The sequence below is a fragment of the Vicugna pacos genome, chromosome 8 (genome assembly GCF_048564905.1).
Source record: "Vicugna pacos chromosome 8, VicPac4, whole genome shotgun sequence".
Taxonomy (NCBI): Eukaryota; Metazoa; Chordata; class Mammalia; order Artiodactyla; family Camelidae; genus Vicugna; species Vicugna pacos.
This window is the reverse complement of record NC_132994.1, coordinates 50,471,415-50,485,999: the sequence shown is the minus strand read 5'-3', so window position 1 is coordinate 50,485,999 and position 14,585 is coordinate 50,471,415. Positions and strand designations below refer to the sequence as shown.

At 40.9% G+C, this 14,585-nt stretch overlaps 1 protein-coding gene across 10 annotated transcripts in view; it reads left to right on the top strand.

Annotated features, from left to right (window-relative positions):
• Positions 1-1,464: 1,464 nt before the first annotated feature.
• EPB41L2 (erythrocyte membrane protein band 4.1 like 2) overlaps positions 1,465-14,585 on the top strand; it is a 198,261-nt gene continuing 185,140 nt past the window's right edge. For 8 of the 10 annotated variants that reach the window (XM_072965860.1, XM_072965869.1, XM_072965868.1 and 5 more), the window contains exon 1: positions 1,472-1,620. The gene's annotated coding sequence lies outside the window, so the exon portion shown is untranslated. Of the gene's footprint in view, positions 1,621-1,953; positions 1,974-14,585 lie in introns of those variants that run through there. The other 2 variants (XM_072965861.1, XM_072965864.1) reach the window with 2 other exon arrangements.

Here is a 14,585-nt window from a genome sequence, read left to right as displayed (position 1 = left end):
TAAGTAATGATATAATTTCTTATCATAAAGGCATTGTATTTTATAAATTATGCCTATATTTATGTTATTATATTGAATTAGTATTTTAAAGGGATTTTATCAGAGGTAGATCAAGGTTCTATAGGCCCTAAGTCTTATGTATCTTTAGAGATTCTTTAAAAAAATAGGAAAATCAAATTACAAAATTAGTTTCAAGGCCTGTGAAAGTGAGGGATCTTCATTTCATTTTAAATCTGCCTGAAAGTTCTTAATAGTATCATCTCATAATATTCCCAGGGCTTCTTTACCAGAACTGCTTTCTAATCAGACTTCCTCTCTGTGGTGGTGAGTGCATCTTATTAAGTGTAACTTAGGTAATTAGCATATGGGGGCATTAAGTAAGTTACCTCATGTGAGGGACTGGCACATAAAGCACGCAATAAATGTTAGCTTTTATTATTTTTATTACTCACTGGCTGGACCTTAGCAAATAACTTATCTTTCCAAGTCTTACTTTTCTCTTTTATGTAATGAATGATAATACTTGCCCTGCCTTTCTAATAAAGTTCTTATGAGGATCAAATGACAAAATATGTTAATGTGCTTTGTTAACTGAAAATATCATATGCATAGAAGGTATTGTTACTGAGGCTTCATGTGACATTGCTAATTTTAGAGAAGGTTCTTTTTAGGAAAGAAAAGAAGACTTGACTTTGGCGAGGTGGAGTCACTCAAGACCTCAGCAGTGATGGGAAGAGGCAAAGTACAAGAGGTGCCTGTGTGGCAGACGCTGGAGTTAATGACCCAGAAGACTCATTTGACATGCCAAGGATCAGAGAAGAAATAGAGAAGAACGGGGACATCCGTTGTCTTTCCCCAACTGGCCATAACCTGTGTTTCCAGCTGTTTCATCAGCCACATCCTGCGCTGCAATCCAGGCTCCCAGGCCCCAGCCTGGAGATCCTACCCCCACTTTGGGTTGAGCATAAAAGCCCCTCCTCATGGGGTTTCCCCAATTCCACCCATCCCTCCCACAGGAAGAATAAACCATTCCCTTTCACTGCCCTCTCTGTGAAAGCACTTCTTCCACTCTGGACTGAGGACAACCTCGTTTTCCTTATTTCTGTGTCACCAGGGCCTAGCCTGGGGTCCGCCATCGAATAGGTGCTCAACAAAGTTTTAGTCAATGGATTCACTTTGAAGACAAAACTTTTGAAAGTTGACAGAAGGGCATTTATAATCCGGATGCGCGGGTAAGAAGACCTTGCACACAGACATCGGCAGTCATCATCCAGGGCAGCTCTAAAGGCGAGACACGTCCTTCCATCACGGGTACTCGGGCACCACGCGTCGGGAATCCCGCGGGAAGGGTCTCTCCGGCCGACGAGGGGCGTGGCCTGGGCGCAGGGGGCGTGTCGCGGCCCGTGGGGGTTTCCGCACCCGGGGGCGCGTCCGGCGGGGGCGCGGGAGGGGCTTCCGCCGCGAGGGGGCGGGGCTGGCGCGCCGAGTCCTCTGACGGCCTCAGCCAGGGAATTTCAATTTGAAACCTTGCGGAGGGAGGAGCGGGCGCGGCGGGCCGGCGGCTGGGGCTGAAGCGGGACGGGTCCCCCCGGCGAGCGAGCTCCTGAGTGCCGCGTCCGGGTAAGGAGGAGTGCGGCGCCGCGGAATGGCGGGCCCGGGGCGGGGGAGCCCGAGCCGAGTGTCTAGTCCCTGCGGAGCTGTAGGGCCGGCTCGGATTTTTCCTCTGGCTGCAGCTGGGAAGCTGAGCCCGGGCAGGAAGCGGTGGCGGGACGGTCCCACCGGGCGGGGGAGGGCGGCCAGCTTCGGGATTTTCTGCAGCTCCCTGTATCCTCGCCTCCTCATTCCCGCCCCGGGGACCGGGTCCTGTTGCTCCAGGCCAGATCCCCGCCTCCCTGCTCCACTGTGGTCCCTCACTTCCCCCTTCTCGGAAGCCGGGGCCGCGTCTCGTCGGAGCCGGGAGAGGCGGGGGCATGGTGAGGACTGCGCCGGCCCCGCCGGGGTGCGGTGGGTTCAGGGTCAGGCGTCCTGGGCCCCGCGGAGCGGCCTCAGGAGGGATCCGGCTCCATCCCGGGCGCGGGCCGCGGCGCGCGAGCCTGTCCCGGTACTGAGCGGCCGCCCGCCTTCGACGCCTGGCGATGTGCGCCGGGGCTCCCGGTACGTGGCGGCGGCACCGCCGCCGCCCTTCGGGAGGATGATTTTGGAAGCGGACGCTGTGCGTCCCTGGGCCCGCCGAGCGCGTGGGCGCTGCGGGGATCCGGGCGGGGGCGGCGCTTCAGCCCCACGCGCGGCGCGCGTGTCCCGCACGACGCCGGCTGCCTGGCCAGTGCGGAGAGCGACGCACCTTCTGCCGTCTGTTCCTTGCTGTTCCCGTACCCAGGCCATCTCACCACCGATGACTTACTATTTTCTTCTAAATTTGACGGCAGTGGGTGGGCAGCGTTTTTAATTAAACTGCAGGGGAAGGAACTGGAGGAGAACTGAACGGGGCTGAAATCAGAGTCTAAATCCCCATCCAGAGACGCTGCCCCCAGCAGCCGGCATGTCTGCAGGGGGATGTCGGTCGTTATGCTTCCCAAGATCGCTCATCTCCCCTGAGATCAGGGGTTTTGGATGAGGTTTGAAGTCTATTATTTTGGGGAAGGGTCTCTGTGGAGCCCTCCCTACTGACCTAGGACACCTTAAATTGAATTCCCCGTCACTACAACCGCTGCCCGTTTTCAAGAGCCCCTTCTGGGGTGCGAGGGAAGGTAGAACCTAGAACAGCTGTGAATATATTTTCTCTTGTCTGAGTCACGTATTTTCCTCGGTTTTTTTGAACTTCTCGCATCGGAAATGGCATGTGTATGCCGGGCGTCTTATTCTTCTTGTTACTGTTATTTAAGCTTTCTTTTTCTTTTTTTTTTAATGAATCTTAACAGTTTTCCCTTTATTCTTCCATTTTCTTCAGTTCCCCCTTTGTTTTTCCCCTTGGTTTTTCCTTCTCTTACCGGAATCCATTATTTCTGTATTCTCTATTTATAATACTGTATTGAGAATTAGAATTTTAGCTTGTGTCCTATCACGTTTCCCCTGGGGTTTTGCATTTTAGGGAAACTGAGTCAATTTCTTGGCCGTAGGAGCTGGGATTTAGAATTCTCAGACTTTGAAGAGGTTTTACTGGGAAACGAATAGCACTTAATCCTATTCAGTTTCCGTTTGCAGGGCTCTTTGCTGTGGGAAATCGCTGAATCGCTGTTGCAGCCATTGATGGGACTGCATTGCAATGCAATCTTGGATTGCGATAAGGGCCAACTGAGTACATCCATCAGGCTGACAGAACTTTTAAAGAGCTAGGCTGTGTCATCTGTCAAAGCTCCGGGGATCATCAGTCCTAAAATTCAGTTTGAGAACCACCATCAAACCTCAGATACCTACTTTTTGGAGGTTATTGAAGAACTGTACAAGTGGTCATGGCTTGGAACAATGGCATAGATTTAGGGCTAATTTAATCCGATCCTGTCTTCCTCACTTCTTGGGCAGAATTCCCACTGAAGTCAGTAGTGGTCTTGTGTACAGAAGGACTGCTGAGAACAAGAGGCTGCTCATTTGGAGTAACGGGAGGGGACAGTTTCTTTCCTCTTAAAATACCCCTTTTTAAGAAAGTCCTAGTCATAATAGCGCTTTAATCTTTCATCTCTAGTAGAAGTTGTTAGAGCAAAGGCCTTCCAGAGAAAATTTGTGGATGAGTTGAACCTCCAACGACACATTCTTGATATCTAAACTGAATAGGGATTGCCTGAAATGATAAAAAGTTCTAAGGAAATCATTCAACAAAGTTAGATTTTGAGTAAAATTATTACTGACTTTGGTAAGAAAATTCATCTGTAATGGAATATTCTTAACTGGGTGTGTATATGAAAGTAAGTATATTGACAGCTGGATATATGTTTTAAAATCTGAAATTTAATTCCAAGTAGAAAGAAGCAGATTTGCAGGTTTAGGGGACAAATCTGAAGAGACGCCCATCCCAAAATAACTATGGAAGTATAAAACAGAATTCAGATAGCTCTTGCTGTATTTGGAGAGGTAGCTTTATAGTTTGTGTACATGCAGACCTTAGTAACTGGGCCCATCATGAGACTTGCGAGCACTCTGAGGTTTCTAAGTTAGTTTTGTGCTGATCTGAGTTGGTAAGCTTGTTAGGTCCTTTGCATCTTAACTAACGTTCTTGTGGCTTACCCTTTCCAAATTACCAGTTCTAAGGAATTAAGTTTAGAAAACCTATCCAGTCCTCAGATCTTAAAAATAGACTTTTAAAAATCAGAACCGTGTCCACGTGGACTTCCCAACCACTTGCTTTCAACTAAAAATACTTGCAAAGATGACAAAGCAGTCCTCAACCAGAATATTTATTGGTAAAATTACTCTATAATTAGTAATATTGTATAGTTATATTTAACGTCAGATTTTGCTCTGAATCACCACTCCCATGGAACTGCGGCTGGAGAACTACAAAGGTTCTATCTTTGCCATTTTATTTAGGAATGTGGGGTTTATATTTTATATAGCAGAATGCTAAATATTTTTGAGGAGCTGATTTTGTTTCCATTTCCACAGGGAAATATGGGTCTCTTTCTTTGTCTTTTGAACTGACGTAGGCTTTTTAAGAGCTATGTGTGGACTTTTGGGAAAAGTATGACTTGCTAGTATTTTTATAAGGCAATAAAGTCTTTTATAGGGATCAATACTGCCGATAATCAAATTCTGCATTTCTAAAAATCTGTTTTGTTTGCTTGGAGAAAACAAAGGAAATATGCCTACCTCCCCCACCCCACTTTTATTTAGAAACATTTCCAGTGGCCTTGTTTGTTTTTTCAGATTCAGATTTACTGTACCTAACCACTGGATGCCCTTACAGATTTAAAAGCCTCAAGTAAATGTTTATGCTGGCTTCAGTAGCCAGCAAATACTAGCCAAACCCTAATTTACTGCCCTTTTATAGAATCTTGGAATCTTAGGTCTGGACCTTCAGGAGTCAGCACATCCACTCTCAGCCCTTGCCGCCTCCCCGCAATACACACACGTTTCCAGCCTCTTTGGAAGGCCCGAGTTAGTACAGGATTTTTATATGATTCCCCCACAGACTGCAGACAGAGCATCTTTTGGTCATGCCATGTTTTGGCACAAACCAGCAACCCAATATTTAAGATTTCTATCATTCCTCTGACTGAGCAGTTCCCCAGACTAAAATCTAAAATGGAGTCAATGCCTGGTATCATTAACTATTGGGGAATGGCCTCTGAGTATAAATACTATAGTTCTTGAGATGTTACAGGTAAGCTAAAACGGAAAGAAAGAAATCCTTTCTAATATAATAACTAATGCTTTTTAAAAGTTTTTTTAAAATAAAGTGTGTGTATTTTGTATGATAGAGGGAATACATTTATAGAGGTATATTATGTGAAGCGCGTATAACATTGTACTTAATGAATTTGATGAATCAATTCGTTGAATCTTCATATAATACATTAGAGATGTTTTCAGTGAAGATTTTTTGAGAGCTTGGAGTTAATTCTGTGGAGCCCAGTACTGTGTCATGGAGAAATGTCATGTAGGTGATAATTCACATCGGGTATTTGCTTTCTTACTGTCGGACGTTGTTTTCCCTTGATTCAGTGGTTGGCTTGATCTGGGTGGGTTTCTTAGATGCGTGTTTTTCATGTCTAGAAGTAGATGATCTATAGTTTATTTCCCTAAATACCTAGTATTTGGGATAGTATTTTTTTAACATAATTTTAGTGGTCTTCTCAATTTTCTTATTTTTTAAAGTGATTTTTTTCCCTTTAGTATAGAGATAAACTTCAGATGGCTTATGAGTACATTTATACTGCTTCTGTTTCTTTTTTTCCCCCAAAGATTGAAATTGGGCTAATTTCATATTCTCAGTTACTTCTAAAATAGAAGTATGTTTTCATTTCATGGTTATGTCTCTGCATTTTGGTATTTTTTTCAATTAGCATATTGGAGCTATGAAGGTCTAAGTGTATATAGATTGCCTCCCAAATAATCTTTATAGTAATGTGAAATCAATCTGAGAAATAGGAATTATCTTTTTATTTGCCCTGAGGAGTATCTTAAGTAATGTTTTGCTTTAGGTAGCCAGGCTGACATTTTACGTCTGTAACTAAACTGAGTGTCACTGGGATGGTTTTAGCTCTTTCTGGGTTAACAACCAGAGGGCATGGGAAGGGTTCCAACGTGATCTGTAGGACCCTGTTGTCTGGGTGAGGTAGGGAAGTTCATTGTATTTAAACTAAATCTTTCCTGCTGTTACCAAAAGCCAGTTTCCTCTTGCTTTGCTCTTTTTTATGGCCTGTTCTTCACGAAAGAATTTTCAAACACTGAAAGACTTATGTTACCCTCTAATTGCCTTTTTCCAAGAAAATTGTGATTTTAAAAACTTTTCACATAAGTCTGATTACCAGCTCTCTAATCATTTTTTCCAAGCCCTGAATTCAGGTTTCCAGACCTCCTGATGAGATTCAGAGCTGGACCTACCACCATGATAACAATAGTGCTAAGTTTAACCATATTCTTGTGTTTCCTATATTCTGTTAATATATGTACACATCCCAGTATCCTGAAGATACTTAAGTAATATGTAATTGACAGTTTGCCGTAATTCTTTTTTTTGAAATTGTTTTATTTTGTTTTTTTTGGTGGGGGAGGTAATTAGGTTTGTTTATTTATTTTAATAGAGGTACTGGGGCTGGAACCCAGGACCTCTTGCATGCTAAGCATGCGCTCTACCAGTGAGCTATACCCTCCCCCCTCATAATTCTTTGGTCTTTTCCTTTTTGTCTAAATAGTCCACTTATTTTTCACTGTGGATTCATCCACCTGGGGCACCAGAAGGGAGCATGGAGCTCATTTAGATTCTTGACCTGAGGTGGGAAGTGGGTTAGTAGGAAAGGTGTTGCCCAGGGTGGGCCTCAGGGGTTCATGAACTGCCTGAGACTGCTAAGTAAAGTCGTGTGTGTGTGTATTTGTGTGTGTGAGAGATTTTGGGGAGCAGATTTTTGAAAGGGTTTTGGGAAACAAAAGTTTGAAAATTTGTGATGTAGTTCTGTTCTTATTTTTAAGATTAGGGATTTGAAGTCTTAAGAGAAGTTCTTTTTTCTTTTTCCCTTTTTTTATGTTACCCTTTTGCACTTTCATGCCCCCACTGTTGTGCTTATTTCCATTCAATTGAATTCTTTTAGTTGTCCTATTTTATCCAGTTATCAAGGTTAAACTGAATTCTGATATAGTGGCCTCTTATCTTCTTACCTTGAACTTAATGAATGTGTTTTATTTCCTCACAGATTTCTTTGATGGAAATATTAGTTAGAAGGGGTCCGTAACAAGTCCACACTCTGTGGTGCTGGTGAGACTGCCACTTACACCAGTGGGACCTTGGATAAATAATTTCTCATAGCCTCAGTTTCCTTATCTTCAGTGTGGAGGTTAACACTCATAACCTACCTCAGAGAGTTATGTGAGAATTAAATGAGCTAGTGCTTATAAAATGCTTCACATAGTGCCTGGCATCTGTGAAAATTGTTAGGTTAAGAAAAGACCTAGTGGATTGCTTGCAAATGTGTGGTAAGCAATTTTTTTTGCAGTGGTCAGGAATAATGATCTGTGTGTAAGTACAGTCTTCGATATGAAACTGTAATTTTCTTTGGTGATCACAAGTTAAAACCACTTTTTAACAGTTTCACTATGGCATCTCTAGAGTTTTTGAAGTTTTAGGAAACTTTGCTTTAACAGACTATCCACTGCTTTTGGCAGTGTTCAGAAAAGCATATAGACGGCAAAACTATTTGGATCTAATTTCAGTAACACGGAGATTATAGCCTTTTTTTTTTTGTCATGTTGCCAGAGATAACCGATTCTGAGTGTAAAATTTGTATGCATATGCTATATTACAATTTCCTCTGTTGATAACGTCCGTAAACCTGCTGCAAGAAGCTTGTTAGTGAAATTTTTATTGATAATATTTAAACCTCTGCATGTGGCATTAAAATGTGACCTTTATAAATCTAGTACATCTTTTTGTACATGAAATAGATCTGCAGACATATTTTCTCCTAACATAGTATTTTAACTTTAAATTAGTTGACAACATTAAGAAATCGGGAGGTTTCACCTAAATATTTTTATGTTAGGTTTCTCTGGCAAAATTGGTAGCCCTGGGCCCTGGGTCCTCTCCATTGCAGCACTGGGTAGTTCCTGCCGCATCTCATACAAGTCATCCTCCTCCTACTCTGCTGAAGTCCCTCCCAATTTTTTTTGGCCTGCTCTCGGACCTTTTTATACATTTGCATTAGATGTCTGGCTCCTTTTGACTATTGAGTTTGCATCTCTTTTACTAAATATCAATTTGAAAGACGCACAAAGGAATAGATCTGTATGACCTTGAAGAATGTCTTCTCGGCAGTGGGGCTTTTCGACCTCCAGAGCCAGCAGTCATTTCCCACCTCTCCCTTCGTGAAGGCTGACATTTGGGTCACTGTCAGTCATGGTTTCTGGAGCTGGACCCGGTAGGCCCTCAGTCACATGGGAACAAATCCTCTTTCTAGTTTCCTCCCAAACTTTGTGACTCATTCTCATGAGTATATTGCCTGGTCCTCTGAAATCTAGTGTTAACATTCCCTCAGCTCATAGCACTACCTTGTGTGGCATTTGACTTTTTTAGAAGACTTTGTTTGCTTTTATAATTTCATATTTTAGTATTTATCTCTAGAAGATAACTTTTTAAAACATAACAAATACCGTCATCACTCTAACAGTGCCTTAAGGTCATCAGATATTCAGTTGTTCACATTCAGATCTCCAGTTATCTTTATCAGTTTTTGGAAAAGTTTGAGTCAAGATCCAGTTAAGATCCACATGCTATCTATGATCAGTTGGTGTATCTTTAAAGATGTTAAGTTCTTGTTTCCTCTTCATCTCTTATTTTTCCTTTCAGGAGTTTCTGTGTTGAAGAAACTTGATTGTTTTGTGTGGTTCTTTCTCAGTTTGGATGTTGCTGATTTCAGCCCTTCAATGTAGTTAATCCGTTCCTCTGTCCTCTGTGTTTTCTTTAAATTGGTAGTTGGATCTAGAAACTTGATCTAATTAAATGTCATAAATTAACAATTAATTAATTATTCCTTCGTGGTGTGGACTTATATTTGACACTTCTTGCTTGCTTTCCATCCAGCCTTCATCCTGGTTTCAGGTGCTTTCCCATCATCTGCTTTGTCTATTTCTTTTTTTTCTTTTTTTAATTTATTTTTTTAAAACATTTTTTAAATTGAGTTATAGTCATTTTACAATGTTATGTCAAATTCCAGTGTAGAGCACAATTTTTCAGTTACACATGAGCACACATACATTGATTGTCACATTCTCTTTCTCTGCGAGCCACCACGAGATCCTGTATATATTTCCCTGTGCTACACAGTACAATCTTGTTTATCTATTTGCTTTGTCTATTTCTTAACCTGTCCTGCACAAGTGTATTTTATGCTAGTGGGTCCGCTGTGTTCTAGGTTCCACTGTATGTAATCTGATAAGGCCAGGAGCATTGATAATAAACATGTGAAAAAGGAAGAAAAATAACTTTTGGAGCACAGATGATAAACCAGCTACTGTAGTTGATGCTTTATACATGTTAATATCCACAATCCTTCTTACAGCAATGCCTGAAGTAGCTGGTATGTGTCTTATTTTACAGATGAAAAATTGAGGCTTAAAAACAGAATAATTTGCTCAAGGGCACCCAGCTTGTGTGCTGCTAAAACTTGTTTCTGGAGAGGGTCAGTTATTGCTTTTAATTGTTTGATGCTGCTACTCTGTAGAACTTGAAGATTTTAGGAATTTGTTGGCGACTACAGTATCCGACTGAACAAAAGATAAGCTTGCTTTCCTAACTGGTGTTCTGCCTCCTAGTTTGTTTTGTAGAAGTATAATTATAAAGTAGACTGAACTTTTAACTGTGTGATTCTTGAATCCTGCTGGAATGGGGAGTGCCCTGCATCTTGTTTTTCGCGGCAGTGTGGTGTTTCCAAGCTGATGTTTCAATGTTAAGAAAAATGTACCAGGGTATGAAATACATGAGAATAAAATGTGTGCCTCCCTCCCCATCAGTCTTTGTCTTTCAAGCCGTTCTACACTTTTTGCTCCTTTATTTACAGTGCAAATGGAATTCTCTAGGGTGCTTGAATATAATTTAGAAAGTCAGGACTAGTGTAGGGATTGTAAGGAAAAGCAGCAGACCCCTGCCTTTCATGTTCCTTCATGACAGATTTCTGCTCCCCAGAGGCAACCACTTTCATTTCTTTTGGCTTTATTGCCTGTATATTTTGTCTAAGTAACATGATTTTTATTTTTGATTTCTCCATTCTAGACAATAATAGCTATTGACTTTCTACATTGGTTGGGATTCACTTCCTTTACTCTTTCCCTATACACAGATGCACCCTCTCCTCTTGCTTCTAAAACACATATAAGCAACAGCCGAGCCAGTAAAATGCTTTGATTGCGTGTACTTTCTTTTGCAACTTTTTGTTTTATCCTGAAGTTGTCTGTTTTTTCCCTTCTTTGCATAGTTTTCTGCCTACTCTTAGTTTAGCTCTAAATGATGTTGAAAACTATATTGAAAACCACTTTCTTTTTTTCTTAAAGACATCCTTCCTGGACTGGTTTATTTCTAGAACTGCTGTGCTGCTGTATCCTGGGAATTTCCCTTTTCCTCTCTCCTGGGGCTCCTGGGTTCCTGGGCTCTGTGTATCTTTATTATTTCTTATTTTACATGAGCACATCTTTCAGTCATTTCTCAAGAAAGCACGAATAGAAGGTGAATTTCTTAAGACCTTGCACATCTGAAAACAGGTTTTTTCCACTCTTAAAATGCCTTTTTGTACTCTCCATTTAATTGCATTTATAGTTTGGCTGGGTATAGAATTCTAAATTAGTGATTACTTTCCCTCCAAACTTTGAAGGCTTTGTTCCCTTGTATTTGAGCATCCCAGTGCTGCTGTCGAGAAGACTGGCTCAATTCTAATTTCTGCTTCTCTATATGTGACTGGTTTGTTTTGTTTAGAAGCTTTCAGGATTTTATCTTTGAACTTGGTCTTTTGAAATTGCATGATGGTGTGCCTTGGTGTGGGAGTTTCCTCTCTCATTGTGCTGAGCACTCAGCGGGCCCTTTCAGCTTGGAAGCTCTTGCCTTTCAGAAATATTCTCTATGATAATGACTCCCTCTATGTTCTCTGTTCTTTCTGGAACTCCTAATATTTGGATGTTGAATTTCCTTCAGTGACTTCGGTTTTGTTACTTTTTCTCTCTGATGTCATCTCTTTGTCCTTTTGTTCGCTCTTTTCGGGAAATTTCTTCAGTGTTTCCTTCTAATCTCTCTACTGGATTTTTCTGCTCTCCTGTTTTCAGAGCTGCCCCTTGGCCAGTGAATTTTGTTTTTGATAGTGTAATGTTTTCTTATTTCATGTGTGTGGTTTCTCCAGTCCTGCCCTTCTTGATGTCCCCCGGTGCTTGCTTTCCCTCCGTGGAATGCTCTTCCCTCAGATACTGCATGGCTTACTCCCGTAACTCCTTCAGAGCTTTGCTTCCCATGATCGTTTATTTGAAAAGACAGCCATACTCCCACCCCCAACCCCAGTGTGTAAATACTTTCCTGTCTTTTCTTTCTTCCGCAGTATGTATTATTATCATCTGATACACTTATATTTTGCTTTTTGGTTATTGACTGTTCCCTCCCTGGAATGTAAGCTGCATGAAGGCGAATCTTTTTGTCTATTTTGTTTGCTGTAATATTTCCGGTACTAGAACAGTGCCGGGAGTGGAGTAGTCGCTCTGAATATTTGTTGCCTGATGGGACCTGGACGTCCCTGTTCTCTGTATAACACCTAACCTCTGTCTTCTGAGCATAGAGCCTTCCCTTTCAAGTTCTCTAGAGTGAACCTCCTGTCTTCTGGTTGCCAAGGTTTGGTGTGTGTGTGTGTGTGTGCGCGCGCGCGTGCATGTGTGTGTATGTGGTTTAAATGTTCCTTGTCCTTATTTCCAGTAGGTCCCCTGTTTTCAACTCTCTCATCTCAGCCCTTGGAGGTTTCTGGAACTTCTAGTTCCTAAGGCTTTCAGGGCTTCTCCACTAATCACATTGTTTCTTGTAGGGCCTCACCAAAATAGGAATTCAGGTTTAGGCTTCCTCTGCTCTGCTAAGTCAGTTACTTTGTACATCTGTTTTCCATCTTCTAAAATTCTGTTGATACATCTCATCTGATGGCCTGTCCCCTCTATTTTTGTTTTTTCTTTTCTCTCTTTTTTTTTTTTTGGTGGATTTGTACCTTTTTTCTTTCTTTAGTTTTCTGTCATTTTAGTGTGGTTTTGGGAGGGAGCAAAAATTAACTCATGTTCAGCACACTGGATTTAGGGTTTAAATTGATAAAAATAAATTTCCAAGATGATTATTGTGGTACTCACATTTGGTATGAACTGCAGCCATAATAAAATTGTCCTTTTTTACATGCCAGATGCTGAGTTGAACTTTAGTTACAAATAGAGAGAGACAGAAAAGTCAAGGCAGTTAAGTCAACATTTAAGGTAGGCGGGAGTGGCTGACCGATACATCATTGAACAAGAAGGTGCTTCCTAGGAAGAACTCAGCAAATGTATATTTTTTTCTTGTGATATTTCGAGGATTAGTTCAGTACACACACTTACAAATCTTACAATATATATTTGAACTAGGTTTAAAAATATACGATAAAAACATATTTAGTGAATGTATCAGAATGTATCAGAAAAGGCAACCTTATTTCAGAGTTTAGTGAATATCTTTGTCTGTCTTTAGACTGACTAAAGGTTGACATACATAAATTAGAATATTCTTTGTTGATTTGGTTATTAGAGGAATCTTTGATCGCATGTAGTTTCTGTTTAATATTTTAAGGGTGAAAAACTTCATTACTAGCTCATAAATAGTGAGCTTTACACCAATGGGAAGATACAGACATTAGGGATTTTTGTGTATGAGTTTTGGAGAAAGTGAAACAAAAATGGAGGTTCTTAATAAGGTAGTGGCTGTGAGGTCTCAGATGCTCCAGGAAGAGCCAAAGGCTCCTGAGTGCACGTGGTTAGTGTTGGTTAAGTTGCCCAGTGGGTTGTCGAGATTTCTAAATTCAGATATTCTATTCATTAATGTAGAAGGTGTTATCAGTAAGTAGATCAGTACATTATTTCCCCAAAGTGTGGTGGTATGTGAAAACGATTTGAGGTGGTACACAGATGAATCTTTTTCTTTTAATAGTTAAGTAGGTGTGTCAGTGTGCATCAGAAAAATTTACAAATGTTTCAAAACTATGATTTCATTACTATTACTTAGCCTAAAGCTCAACTAGGTATTTTTAAGTGACTTGATTTAGGGATAAGTATTAAATAAATAATAATACAGTGACTGTTTGGATTTGGCAAAAAAGAATTATAAAGTAAGTTTGAATACTGAAGTTTGAGAAACATTGAGTTGGTTTAAAATATGGTTTCTCCTAATAGATAACAACGTAAAACTGTATATGCTGACAGTGGCACGGACTTCTAAGTTTTCTTTTTAAAATAGCAATATTACTTTTATTTGGAAAGTTTATTTTTTGGTATTCTTTTCAAAATAAATCCTCAGAACATTTTCTCATTTGCTTCTTGAAGCAGTTTCATAGCAGAGGTCTGACAGGTAAGCAGAGTGAGTAAGGAAGGGGTTAAACTTACTCCAAGTCATTTAGCAATTTAGTGATGGTGCTTCAGGAACAGCCAAGGTCTCCCTGTGTCCAGAGTTGTTCCCTCTACTGTGTGCTCTTTTGATGTTAATAGAGTTGCCAATTGAAATTTTCTTGGAGAACTTAGGAAGCCTGCCAAGTTTTGTAGTTGGAGGGCTGTCCTGTAGCTTTTATATATTTGTATCCTTAGCCCTGCAGGTAGACAGAGCTAGGTCTTCCAAAAATAAGTTCAATAAATGTGTCAGCATTTTGAAATACTGTTGAAAAAACAAGGAAGCAGAAGTCTTATGGGATTATTGGAAAACGGTGCCAAGTGCTTTCACAAGATTTGAAAAGCGAATGTGGCATGGTGGTCATACGCAAGACAATAGTGCATATTCAGCCTTCAGTTGGGAGCCCAGTTTTATATGATAATCTTTTACTTCTCCCCAGTACTCTCTGTTCAATTGCTTTTAGACTCTGGGAGAAAAAAGCTGCTAAGTGAACAGCTTTCTTGAAGTTTTCTTTAATCTACTGTTAATAGGGAGAAAAGGGCAACCTTCTTTTTCCTTAATAAAATGAATACAAATTGTATATAGGATAGACTGGAGTGCCAGCTAATGTATTGGGTTTGTCCACTGACAAAGGAATCAAGGGTTTATCCATGGAATTGTAACCAGAACTGTTTTTGGATCTTGGCCATTGAAATCAACCTCAGTAAAGCCTGTGTCTTCATTTCCTTAATGCCAAGATTGTCTGTTTTAAATTAACGTGCAGAAGGGAATGTGAATGCGTTCTTCCTTCCGCCATCTCTCT